Below are 13191 nucleotides of genomic sequence, written 5' to 3' on the forward strand. Positions count from 1 at the left end.
ATAAACTTTGAGGCTGGCAGGTATCCATGACTCTTGCATCAGTAAGTAGTCTATCGTCCCAATATTCTGTGGACGTATGAAGTATTTCAGTCATGTCTTGTTTGTCTCGGTTTCTTTTCTTTATATGAGTTCAGCCACTGAGCGGGTCAGGTGGTCACTCACAGTTCTAGGTGCGACCATTGGGTGGCACTACCTCTCACTTAATTCGTCCTGCATCAAACACACAGGGCCCTGTAACACATGGAGCCGTACATGAAGCACGTATTCACAATTGTTAGTTTTTTCCACATTAACCTTTTGAACAAATGACATATGCTCATTTTAATAAAAGTTTTTTTGTAATTATGTTGCAAATATTACAAAACATTACAACTCCACAGAACTATCTGAAATTGTGTATTTTGGGGGTAAATTCCGACAGTTTTTCATTAAATCTGTAGGCTGCAGAAGTTAATATAAACGTTAAATATAAACTTGCTAACCTTCCATTACTCACAGACTACTAAAACAGTAATGCAAATAATTTGACCCCTTAGCAGATACAGGTGTCGGCTAACAATTTATCAAGTTTTTCAGAGCCTAACCCAAAGGTGAATGGCAAATAAAATGTACAAGGAGTGTCTTTTTCCCAAATCCTGCCTCCACAGGACAGTGATAGTGGGCAGGGCCGTACGCAGGATTTTTGAAATACCGAGGTCATTTAGTTGTGGTGCACGTGGGGGGGTCAGAAATTTTTGTCAATTATATATCAAAAGCCTTCAATCTGGTGTACTTTGACAGCCAAATTAAGAGGCTAAGAGTTGTCTGGGTGCGCAAAGGTGAAGTGGCTGGTCTTGTCATACAAAGTTTGATGGAGTGTCAACTGGACAATATGGAGATATTTGCATCTCGAAAGCCGGACTACAAATGTGGATAGACAGGGAGAAACACACGCAAGCCTAAGACATGGTAAGATACGATATTCCTCACTATATGAAGTGACCGATAACAAGATCTGTATAATGGGCTGTAAAGAAATTCGTCAGGTTTTTATTTTCTAGACAATTGATCTGTATTTATAGCGTGATGGGATGACAGCACAATGATGTGTGTGGTATCCTCGGAAAGCTCTGGTCCTGCACTTTCATATGATATGTGTGGCATTTCTGTGGGAGCCTGCATTCGTGAGTAATCCATCTAAGAATAATGTGCGTGCAAAGCTGTATGAAAGCTGCGTTGATCAAACAAGAGTACCAGAATTTTCTTTTTTAAATAATTGTTATTATAGAGAAGAGAGAGTCACTCAATCACCTTCCATCGGTCCTCCCATGTACTTTCACCGCACAAATGAAATGGTTTATTTTTTATTTTCATTTTATTCATTCATTTAGGTCGGGAAAAAATACTGAGGTCATGACCTCGGTGTCCTCAATGGTAGTTACGACCTTGATAGTGGGTAGGGCCAATAGGGGCATCTTGTTCTAGGCTTAAAAAAACATTATTCTAAAAATTGTAGCCTACTTGTTGCTTGTTCAAACATTTTGTTGAGAAAATAAAATATTTGTAAAATTACTGTTTTCATAAATTGTGTCTTCTGAGTCCTCATTTCAGTGACACCTATCAGCTCAATGTGATTATCAGAGGCCTCATGTAGCCTATAGATTTATGTAGGCTTTTGAGTTTGTTGCATTTTCCGATAAAAAGTAAATAACAACAACTTAAAAAAGTTAAATAGTTGAACTCTGCAGATTCAAAATACAACCAGGGGTTGAAATGTAGGCCTATATGAAGTTCATGCAGTAAACATCCATTCAGTGACCTCACAGTGGGTCTTTTTTGGTTAGGAAAAGTGTTTGTCTTATTTTTGTCTACTTTTCCTTTATTTATGACAAGGTAGGAATGATAAATAATACTGTTGGAACCAACCCTAACAGTCCCAGGGAGAGCGGACATACTTTAGACTCTTGTTCAAGCTACCAACAAAAATTCAGACAGCTCACACTACCACAAACTGATAGGCCAGAAAATCAGCTTTCCAATGATATGTTTTGTGTACGTGGCATAACTAAAACAATATGGTAGTTTGTTAGGGACCAAGCAGTGAGGCAACAAGGATGCAGGAGTTGTTGACAAAACTGTGGGGGGTTTTTTACCCAAAAAAATTCATATAAATTAGAAACCAAGAAATGAACAACTAGGCCTATAAAAGAAGTCAACATATCATAACGATACACAACATAATAACTACACAAGGTGTTAACTGAACAAACTGACTTGTCAAAATGACACAAGGGGGCATACATAGTGGCCATCCAGCTAAATACAAAGCAAAACTAACTCCCCCCCCATGACATGGCAGCACATGGTTTGGTCCAATGAGTTGCTCCAGGATTTAAGAGTCCTCAGCCCTCAGCCACACCTTTTGCTCCACCAGGAAGGAGGAAGGGACCTCCCCAAACAACCACGGTAACTCATAGACAAAGAAACAGACAATTAATATCAAACAATTTGCCTGTGTAACCCTACAGTGCTAGACTGTGTACTCTTAAATTAAACAATATAAGGTTAAAAGTGAATAAACAGATTCTAAATCAAACCAACCATGTGATGTGAATTGCTCGGGTATGGTTGACCATAAATGAAAGAAACCTGCGTAGATGACAAACTAATGAGTTTAAAGATAGTGTAAACATATTTGCTTTAATTTATTTGCTAAAGTGTATTATTGGCAAAGCATTTTGTACAGGGTTTAGAGTGTGAGACTAATAATTCAAACTGTAAATGCAACAAATGGTCTGCACCAGTTGTCACATACACACTAGCTCATACAACATACATTATACAATGTCATAAAACTACATTAGTGGTAGATCCGCCTCCACTTAGAGGTGAGACTCCTGCTGATGCAGAGAGGAGTCAAACATTATTAATGGTGGGCGTTAACTTATTGCCAGTATATGGAGAAAAAAAAACACTAGTTGTTGAGTGGACCACTCAAGTTGGACAAATAGCAGCATTTCAGAAACAGTCATTTTAGTTTTTTGAATAGGATTGTGAACATTATGTTGCATGGCAAAAACGGGAATCATTCTTTAATCGGCCCCAGTAATGGAACCAATAGGATCCACTCTGTACACTTCAGTTCATTATTTATTGATGAATCCACACTGAGACAGATAGATATACTGTGTATAGCTAGGTTTTTATTTTTGGATATACAGCACCGTGCAAATGTTAAGAATCACCTGCCACAAAATCTTGATTGGTAGTCAGATGGCTGAGAGGACTGCTTTTGGATTCCGCAAAATCTTCTTTGCAAGTATATGGTTATTTGGGTTTTTGCAAAGAAAAAAAAGTTAAACCAGACTGACAAACAATTGATAGGACAGAAACAGAAAGATACAACTGAGCAACAGTTCACTAAGAATAGATGAAATCCCCGGCCCTTGGTAAAAGAAACTGAAAGCTTAGCAGCAAAATGTTTGCAGATTAAAACATGAACAGGTTTCTGTTTTAGGGTCAAGTGCACAATAATGCCTATTGGTATAAAATCAAATCCTTGTAATTTTCTGTCACAGAGAGCCACTGGAGAGGAGTTCAAGGGCCGCATGCAGCTCTGGAGCAGGTTGCCCTGGTCTGAGGTTATCACTATGATTGACCCTTTGCTAAGTCCCGCCCCTGGATGCAGACTGGCCAATCATAACATAGCATCGGGCCAGCTCAGACCAGGGTCTGACAACAACACAGCTGTGCTCCATTGACTCTAATGCAATCCTTTCAGATTTCCTTCATTTTCAGGCTGGTTTTGTGGATGTGGAGCTAAATGTTGTGCCTGGGGCACGTTGTGTATTAATGATACTCGTTACCTGGAGAGGTTGGAAAAAGATATACGTTTCTTCCCTGTTCCAAAACCAAAATCAAACCCTGAAAAGTGTAGGGTTAGCTAGCTAGCTACTGAATATACAGCCTACTGAATGTATACACATGCTGCTTTTGCTCTTTAATGATTATAACAGTGAAACAAAGACCAACCCTGCTGTACAGGAACCAGTGAAGGGAAGCAGGGAAACTTTGCTGATATTCAACCAGCTGTGTGTGTCATCACTTTGTGCACAGATGAACGTTGTTTGCCTTCCCCTGTAGATCCCTGCCCATGTGGCGGCAGAGGTCCGGGTGCTGGCAGCAGCACGGGGGCGAAGCCAAACACCGCTCATCTGCACACACTGCGATGCCACACAGCTGGTTCAATATCAGCAAAGTTTCCCTTTATATTCATTGTGTTCTGTGGCAATCAGCAGTGATGTGGTGGTTCACTTTTACACTGTGATCTGTAGCCTATAGTTCGGCTTTAGCTTCTAACTATCTTTGTCTTTTTAACCTGTTGTTGCTGCTGAGTCAGTTTGACATCCTGGATATATCCTTCAAACACAGACTGTAGACCCCTCTGTCTGCTTCTCTCTGGAATCACATTTTCATTGTTCCAAAAATATGATTTCTTCAGGGAGTGCAGTTAGTTACAGCGGGGCTCCATGCTTATGTGGGATTTATACTTCTGCATCAAACTGACGCCGTACCTATGGCATAGGCTCTACGTCATCGCAGAGCCTATGCCGTACCCTAGCCTGACATGCACCTCCACAGAAACGTAATTACGTGTCCCAGCAACGCAGACCTCCTGTCTATTTTTGTAAGCTGAAACCATTTGCCTCAGTGGAAACAAAGCTTTTATTTCCTTTTATTTCACAGATAAGAAACAATAAATTGTGAAGACAAAAAAGCCTCCACAAAACTAGCATTTTATGTCTTGTGTGTGATTTATCCTGGCTTCATATGAGTAGAGGAAATCTCCACATGTGGCTACGCTAATTTATACAATGTAAAATGCCATAGGCTTGTGCTAATAACATTAGCATGTTATATTTGTTTGAAAAATTTTTAGTGTGATGGCTGTTTTGTCAGTGAACCTTGTGAGCTGTAATGGAGCCAAATTTTGTAACGTTACCTTTGTTAAATGTTGCTGTTGTCCCTGGCTTCATATGAGTAGAGGAAAAGTCTGCTAGCTGCTAGGCTAATTTATACAATGTAAATTGCCATAGTCTTGTGCTAAAAACATTAGCATGTTGTATTTGTGGGGAAAATGTGTCCAGATAAAGACAAGTGTTTTGTCTGTGAATGCTGCGAGTTATAGTGAAGCTGATTTGTGTACTTGTGTTTGAAATTGTCTCTATTAAGCCATGTTTAATGTGTGTTTTGAATAAACTAAATTTTAAAGCATTTCACAGCAACCTCCGCCGCCGACTAGTGTTTTGGAGGAGTAACTGCAGAGTGACAGACACACCAGCACAAGTATAAATGCTCACAACAGTGTAGGCCACCTGCGTAGGCTACGGCATAGTCTCTGCTGCACAAGTATAAATCCCCCTTTACTCTGACAGCTTGTGGGACCATCACAAAGGGGCGGGGCTTAGCAAAAGGTCAGTTGGAATTGGATGAGGCATAGGTGTAGATGCAAGGGACATTTCCCCCTCAGGGTTTAGAACATGTGCGAGACCTCACCCCCACCCTAAATCAAACCATGAAGTAGCAGAAGACCTTTACACAACAAATTTACACCATAAATTGATGCAGAAACACCATAAATTGATGCAGAAAAAAATGCAGGAAATTATGTGTCTGATGCTCAAATTTTTCTGGCAGGGGACCCCCAAACCCCTTATTTCATGTGTGTCCCAAATGTTGAAAGAAAACCTAAGCCCATGCAGTCAGGCAGTATAGTTTATATGTGGCAATGGTGTTCTGGGTATTAAAAAAACTATTTAAGGAAAGAAGAAATTATCAATACAACAGGTGATAACAAACTTTTGAACAGTACTGTGCACCTTTGTGAAACATAATGCGAATTATGAATTGCAAAACTTAAACTACATCAGGCATTACTATTAATTAAAGTGAAACAAACCAAACAAAACAAAACAAATCATTGCACGATACAGGGAGATTCCCCAAAGAATATTGCAATTAATCGTTTCTCCTTTAACATGTGCAGAAAGCTTATAAGAACTGTTGCAGGTATGTTATGGACAGAGATGGATCCTCTCCTGTGATGAGGGTCTGTGCAACACAGGCAGTCCAGCACACACTGTGTTGTACGCTGGTGGTACTGCGGCGGCACTGGAGCCGGCTGAGCTGGAAACCAGTGAGCTCATTCTGGCTGCATGGGGAGGAGGGCGGGGCTCCCAGCATCATCACCACCGGCCATCACTGCTTCATTGTACAGGCTGCTGCTGCTGATGCTGACAACCATAGCGGACGGGGCGATTTTCTTTTCTCCAATAAATGCAGCGTGTCATGGAAACGGTTTCACGCAGATTAGCACTCCACACATGATGAGGATCGATTACGAGGTAAGGTAAGGAAAGCTGTTTGTGATTATTACCGTTGTTGGGTTTAACATCGTCTGAACTGGGAGTTACTGGGACTAGCGGGCCTGTTGGTTTGAGCCAGGTTGATCATCTCAGCAGCGGTGATTATTATTGGACTGGTATAATATCACTGAACCAAAAAAAGGTAAAACTGCAGCATTAAATTCCCCAATCGTGCAAAATAAGATCAAACGGTATATGTGTCTTATTTGAGCGAGTAGCCTCGGCTCAGCCTACATGTCGGAAGTGGCAGAGCTCGGCCTACACTAGCAGGCACTTGGAAGATGACGAGGAGCTTGTGGGGGATTTCATCGCCATGCAGGGCCATCTTACACACGACGGATGCTCACGCTGCATCGAGCATCATCTGTGTCTGTGTGTATTTCTGCGGCTGGTGTGCTTTCAGTGGCCGTACTTGTTGTGCAAGAAGCTCCCAGCTGTTCGTGTTTGAGCCTTCAGGTACAGCCAGATGCGCATTGGTCTTGTATACATAATTACGCACGCGTGGTTTGCAGAATGTGCATTTTTTTCTGCTTGACAGGTTATCACACATTACTGGCCATGTCTTGGAAGGATGCTGCAGTGATGTTGCAAGAGGATGCTTGTCTACAGTGGGGCTGGCAGGGGCCTCCAGACTGAGGCAGTGGGTCTGCAGCCTGCAGCTGCCTCAGGGTGTTACACTGGCCTGATTTTAATACTCATCACCCCTGCTGGGAGGGCATTTGTCACAGTATTGTTTTAGGGTCAGCACAGATGCAGGCTGGTGACAGGCCACACGTTAATAGTTTATGGATTGACTTGTAAAAAAGGGGCCGTTCAATAGCACACATCGATGAAGCAAAATAAAGCAAGAGGATAAAATATAATCGGAATAAAGTCACTTTTAAAGGGATCAGCCAGGCAGAGGTGTAGATTTTGAGGGGGATGTAGGGGACATGTCAACCTCAATATGTAGTCATACTGAGGGGGATGTGTCAGTGGTGTTTCTTGGCCTTGTGTTTGGAGCTGTCATATTAATGTTGCTCTGTTTTATTGATTTGGAATATGACATTAATCTCAGTGAAGCTCAGAGCCAGGTGAACAGAGAGGACAGTGTAAAACTAAATTACATATTTACCAGCCATCAAATCCTTGTTGTATTGCCAGATATTGTCATATACATTCATAGATATATTCCTGTCCATGTGTTACTGCTAGTCTACCATGAGTAGACAATCTCATTCATAAAATTTGATGTTGCATGATTTACATTTATGCACCTTCCTGCATTTTTACCCCCAAGTGCTCTGCTGATACACTGGGTTGGTAGTTTGACCTCATGCAGATGGATTGGTAGTCTTTTTTTGCCTATGAAGCAGTCAAACATAATCCAAAAAAAATGAGCAAGAGAATGGTGCTCTACTCCAACCAATGTGATGATACTTTGAACTAACTTATGTCACAACCAGACTCAAGACTCATTAAACATGAGTTGCTCATTGACATAACTGGCATCTGTCTGACTAACTTTAGCTAGCTCAATGACACAATCACCAACAATCTCAACCAGAACATCGCAGTGGGTCCGCTGGGTCACACTGATAAACAGTATGTGGCTACGACTGTCACAGTGAATTTTCTTTCTATATAATATTTGAGAACAATGATACACTTTAAAACTACTGTATAAAATGAAATTACGTGCAAACCATATAGCAGATGTGATTTTAGACCATTTTGATGCACTCTCCTGCATTTTTCCAGCATTAACAGAGCTCTGCGTATACGCTGTATTAGTATTTTGACCTCAGGCAGATGGATTAGAAGTCATTTTTGGCTTGAACTAAGAAGAAGACAAACATAATCCAAAAACAAGCAGGAGAGTGCTTCATGATTCCAGCCGATGCGATGACACTTTGAACCAGCTTACGTCACAACCAGACCTCAGACTGATTAAACTCAAGTTGCTCACTGACATTTGGACGGCGCTGGCATCAGCCCGACTAACTTTTGCCGACTCGACTTGCATAACCTGGATTAGTAAAAAGAAAAATAGCCCCGAAATGTAAGATTTTGTTCACTGGAAAAAAATAACCGCAGCCAAAAGATAGATGAGGTGCCTGTTGGTCGAGCAGTTAAGAACAAATGCAAATAAAATCATCAAAGTGATTTGTCTGGTAGGGAAAGCTTGGATGCCTGCCACATGTGAGTAGGCAGCTGCAGACAGCGCCCAATCTGTATTAATATTAACATACTTTATATATATGTTTATAAAGTTCAAGTCAAAGGTTGGCTTAAAAATGTTATGAGTGCATAATGTAGAGTCTTTTGCAAATACAGTAGGATTTACTATCTTTACGCTTTTTTATAATAAATCAAACGCATTAATAATAACCAGATTACATGTAAAGAGATGATTTGCCTTTGGGCTTTTTTTCCCCCAGCATTTGGCATTTGACCAGGTAGAATGCATCTCTTTACTAAAAATACTCTGCAGCCATATTTATTGACATCCAAATGGCTTTAAATGAATCATAGTCTTTGATAAAACATTATCTCATCATTGAGGGTTTTCCTTCTTGATCCTGTCAACAATCAAAATGGAAGATCCTTTTTTTCCTTAAGGTTTACTGGTAGCTGTTTTTTGTCATCCTGCTGATCAATTCTGCTTCTCTACAGAGCTACTGATGTCTCGTCTGGCTAATACCCTCAACACAGTGCTACAGGGCTTTATGAAACGCCAATATGATCCCCAAAAGCAACCAAAGTCTTATTCTAACCCCAACCCAAGGCAAAATATGGCTCGTGTAGTAGTTTGACTGGGTAGTGGATGACAGATGGCAGGTCCCGATATAGTAAAAAGTTGGCTCTGGGTTGAAAGATTTATTCTGGAAATGAAAAACAACAGAACACAGTAGCTTGTTGTTTATGAGCAGAAAGGAAGAATCCCAATTATGTCTAATCTCAGCTCTTACCTGCTTACAAATTGATATGAAGTGGTCATTTTCTAATATTAATAGCCTAATATTGATGCAAATAGCAGCTTTACAAAGCTCAGTAGCTGGTTCTTTCTCTTATGACATACATTGAATGGTAGTAAACGAGCCAGATTGCTAAATGCAGCATTGGCATGCAGTCCAAATTATCATAAATAAGAGGCTAAAGAAAAGAGATGGGTCTTCAGACAGGTTTTACAGGTATCAACAGAGGGGAAGATTTAATTGTTAGCGGCAAACTATTCCACAATTTAAGGCCAGCAACTGAAAATCACAATCATCTCTGAGTGTTTTTTTGTTAAAAGCTGTCTAGGTTTGTCCGTAAAGCATCCCTGCATGGTTTTTACCATTCGACCCCAGGGGGCCATCAGACTCAAGCTGACAGGCAGCAGCAATGCTTGCATTTCTATGAGTACCCCTGGTACACTCTGTCTGGAAAATCCACCGACAACACCCAAATCTGATGCCTGAGGAGTCAAAAGTGGGTCATGGTGCCAGTGTGCTTCATGTGAAAGAGAATTACCATCCCGACTCTGCAGCTCTATTGTGCTTTTCGGCATATTTCAGCTCATTGTTTGATTTTAGCAAATTGCTTCACTGCTATAATCAACCACCTCTCCAGCAGCAGCATGTACTGTACCTGTTAATATAGTGATCAGCTCATCAGCCTCCCATAGAGAGCCTCTGTCCCAGTTTGCTGCAGCAGTTGTTTTCAGTTAAGAACGTGCAACCTGTCCAGCACCAAATGGCAGACAGACAAAATTAGGGACTAGCTGGTGAACATAGTGGAGCCTTTAGCTGTAAAGAGGCAGATATTTCCCCCAGGAGGTGGTTGAGACCAAAACAGAGCTAAAAGGTGTAGTCTGTTGGCTGTACAGCAGTTTAATGACTCCAAATAAAGTCTAATGTTTCTGCGGGTCTGATGGATGTGCAAGTGGGCAATGGTTTGCTAACACATTTGCTTAATTTGGTAATATATCGACATAGTAATATGTCAACATAGTGTTTAAGCTTGTTCTCAGTGACCAAAGAAAGCAATAATATAAACACAGCTTTCTTTTTCATTTTTTATTGATTGGACCCAGTGTTCAGCTACAGCAAAGTGGTTCTTGGACAGTTAACAACATGTTTTGTACCATCAAATCCTTTGTTGGGCTGCTTTTTCAGAATAACTGGAAAACGACATTGCTGTTGAGATTTTCAAAAAAAAAATTTGCCCATGTGTGTGCCACAAAACAAATATTGTTGAGCTCTGGCAGATATAACAGGCATCTCTACAGCTGATATCCTCTGTTAACTAGTCATATCAGGCAGTAAAAACACTGTTGCATGCCATGGACACAGTCTAGGAAAGGAAGCGTTCACAAATACAACATGTTTGCTCCAGTGTTTGAAGCATACCGTTTTGGCCCCTCCATGTTCACATTATAGGGATGATGACACTTCATACATTGTGTGTAAATGATTTTAGTTAAATGTTTTTAATACTTCAATGTTTGTGGAGTTTTAGTTTGTGTATACTACCATAAGTGTCATATATATCAACTTACAACATTATTTCCACAATCAGAAAGGCAGAAGAACTGAGCAAAAAGGGTGAAAAATAAAAGTCATTTACACAAATGTCCATTTTCAAAGACATGCATAAATATCCAGTATCTTGAGGTTCCTGTATCAGTTAGTCCAGATACTTTTTTCCTCTGTGTCATCATTCTCCATTTCTTCCATTTGTTAACAAAAACATTTTCTCTCTCTTTGAGCTGATAGGTCATCTTTTCCATAGCTCTATCTTTCTCATGATTTCCAACCATTGTTCCGTAGTAGGGGATTCAGTCTTATACCAATTTATTGTTATTGCCCTCTTGCTTATGATTAATAATATCTTGGCCAAATATCTATCATAATCAATGACACAATCATTTATATTTCCAAGGTACATAACTTTGCAGTTATTAGGTATTGCATATCCCAGAAATTCTTTAATTGTAATATCCCCTTTTACCAGATTGGTGTAGCTTGTAACATTTCAAAAAATATGTGTGTGGTTTGCCTCTTTATTCCCACATATTCACCAACATGGTTGTTGTGACCCAGTTGTTTTACTCTTTATGTTCAAGGGTAATGAAGTAGCGGATTCAATTTTTCAACCTAAATTCCCTCCATGTCTTTGAGTTTAACATTCAAGGTCATTTTAATCCATTATTCTCAAAGTGGGGTCCAAGGCAATCTGCCAGGGGGTGCGTAATAAGTTTTCACATTCATCAAATTAACATGATGTGAAAACATTTATCTATTTATCTATCTGTGTATATATTTTTATTACAAAGGTCTTCGTAGTTCAATGAAAAATATCAAAAGTTTTAAATCTAAAGTACTTCATAGATTACATTCTACTTAAACAAATTTTCTAAATATTCTCTTGTGTTGTTCTTTCACTTAACTGAGAGTATAGAAGTATAGAAAATAGGCAGATTATTCCAAGAGAAATTCATGAGTGGTATATTCTCTATCTTGTGTGAGGACTCCCTTGGCGGAAAAACAGACTGAAAACCTCTGATTTAAATTTTACTCGGGGTTGACAGTGTAATGCTTGATCTGCTAGTTCCTAGAAGAGTACCGTAACCAGCTTTTGCAAGATCCACATCTTTAAACCCTTTCTGGCACGACAGTAGCAGCTTCGTTAACTCGTGTCAGTCCCTGAGATTTCTTCAGAGGCCATATAAATTGGTCGTCAGTTTGGTCAAATGGTGCCATTTCTTGTTCGGAGAAGATGCTGTGCTGTGGCAGTGTTCTTGTGTGTTTTGACAGCTACCTGGAGTGTTGTGTAAGGTAACATGTTTCTTCTCATTTCTTATGTCCTGCATTTTTTGGCATTTTAATGTGTATACTGATGTTCCTTATATGGTGATTGATCTTTCTTCATGCTAAATTAGGAATATTGCACCTTTTTCGAAATTAGCACAATCAATAATTCCTACTGTCATTGTGTTTTGGTTCAGAACTTGTTATGTTTGCAGCATAGATTTATTTGCTAAGTGACTTGCAACCACTAGGCTGTGTCTAATCTTCAGTGGAAGACAAGGTCTAGTTTGTTTGTCTTATGAGACCCGTTGTGTCTGCGAGATGAAGATTGCAAGTACAATATTGCCGTGTGACTGAGATGCCTTTAAGTTTGAAGCTTGTTAAATATTACCTGCTATCAGGGCCGTCGCAACCGGACAGGCAAACTAGGCAATTGCCTAGGGCCCCTAGCTGGAAGGGGGCCCCCAGAGATGGCTGACATTGGTCCATATCAATGACAATATGATGGAACCCCTATAGACACTGCAACAACGACAACACGTTGGAATCCCCCCTAATAGGGCCCCCTACTAGCTGCTGCTTGCGAGTGGCTAAGCAGGGTGACCAGACATCGTGCATTGTGCGGGACTGTACAGCATTTCTGTCTCTTTTCACGCGTCACACAAATTGAGACCATGTCCCGCATGATTGGTTGCCACCCACGCTAGCATTGTTGGAGTACTGTAATACTATGGTACCTCATGGTACCACTACTGTGGGATAAGTTCAAAGTCCAGTCGCAAAACAAATCATTCAGCACGCTATGCAAGTACAGATTTCAACCAGCAGCAGAAATGAAAGGCGAATCCTGCCAGTTGTGGGTTGAACGGGGGTCACAGACGCCGTATTCCTGTCAAATACGCCTCAAGATAAGGCTTACCGGCGACGGGGAAGTCCGGCTCCAGGTCCAATAATTTCCTCTTTGTTGATTTCATGACTGCCCAGAAATACCTGAACAGCCGAGCCGTGGCGGC

General features: G+C 40.5%; 1 protein-coding gene across 3 annotated transcripts in view; it reads left to right on the forward strand.

The window, feature by feature from the left end:
- The first annotated feature begins 6232 nt into the window (after positions 1-6232).
- The window catches only part of jakmip2 (janus kinase and microtubule interacting protein 2), a 37640-nt gene continuing 30681 nt past the window's right edge, over positions 6233-13191 (forward strand). For 2 of the 3 annotated variants that reach the window (XM_050040538.1, XM_050040540.1), the window contains exon 1: positions 6233-6388. The gene's annotated coding sequence lies outside the window, so the exon portion shown is untranslated. The remainder of the gene's footprint in view (positions 6389-13191) is intronic. The other variant, XM_050040539.1, reaches the window with a different exon arrangement.

Source organism: Epinephelus moara, chromosome 3 (genome assembly GCF_006386435.1).
Source record: "Epinephelus moara isolate mb chromosome 3, YSFRI_EMoa_1.0, whole genome shotgun sequence".
Classification (NCBI taxonomy): domain Eukaryota; kingdom Metazoa; phylum Chordata; class Actinopteri; order Perciformes; family Serranidae; genus Epinephelus; species Epinephelus moara.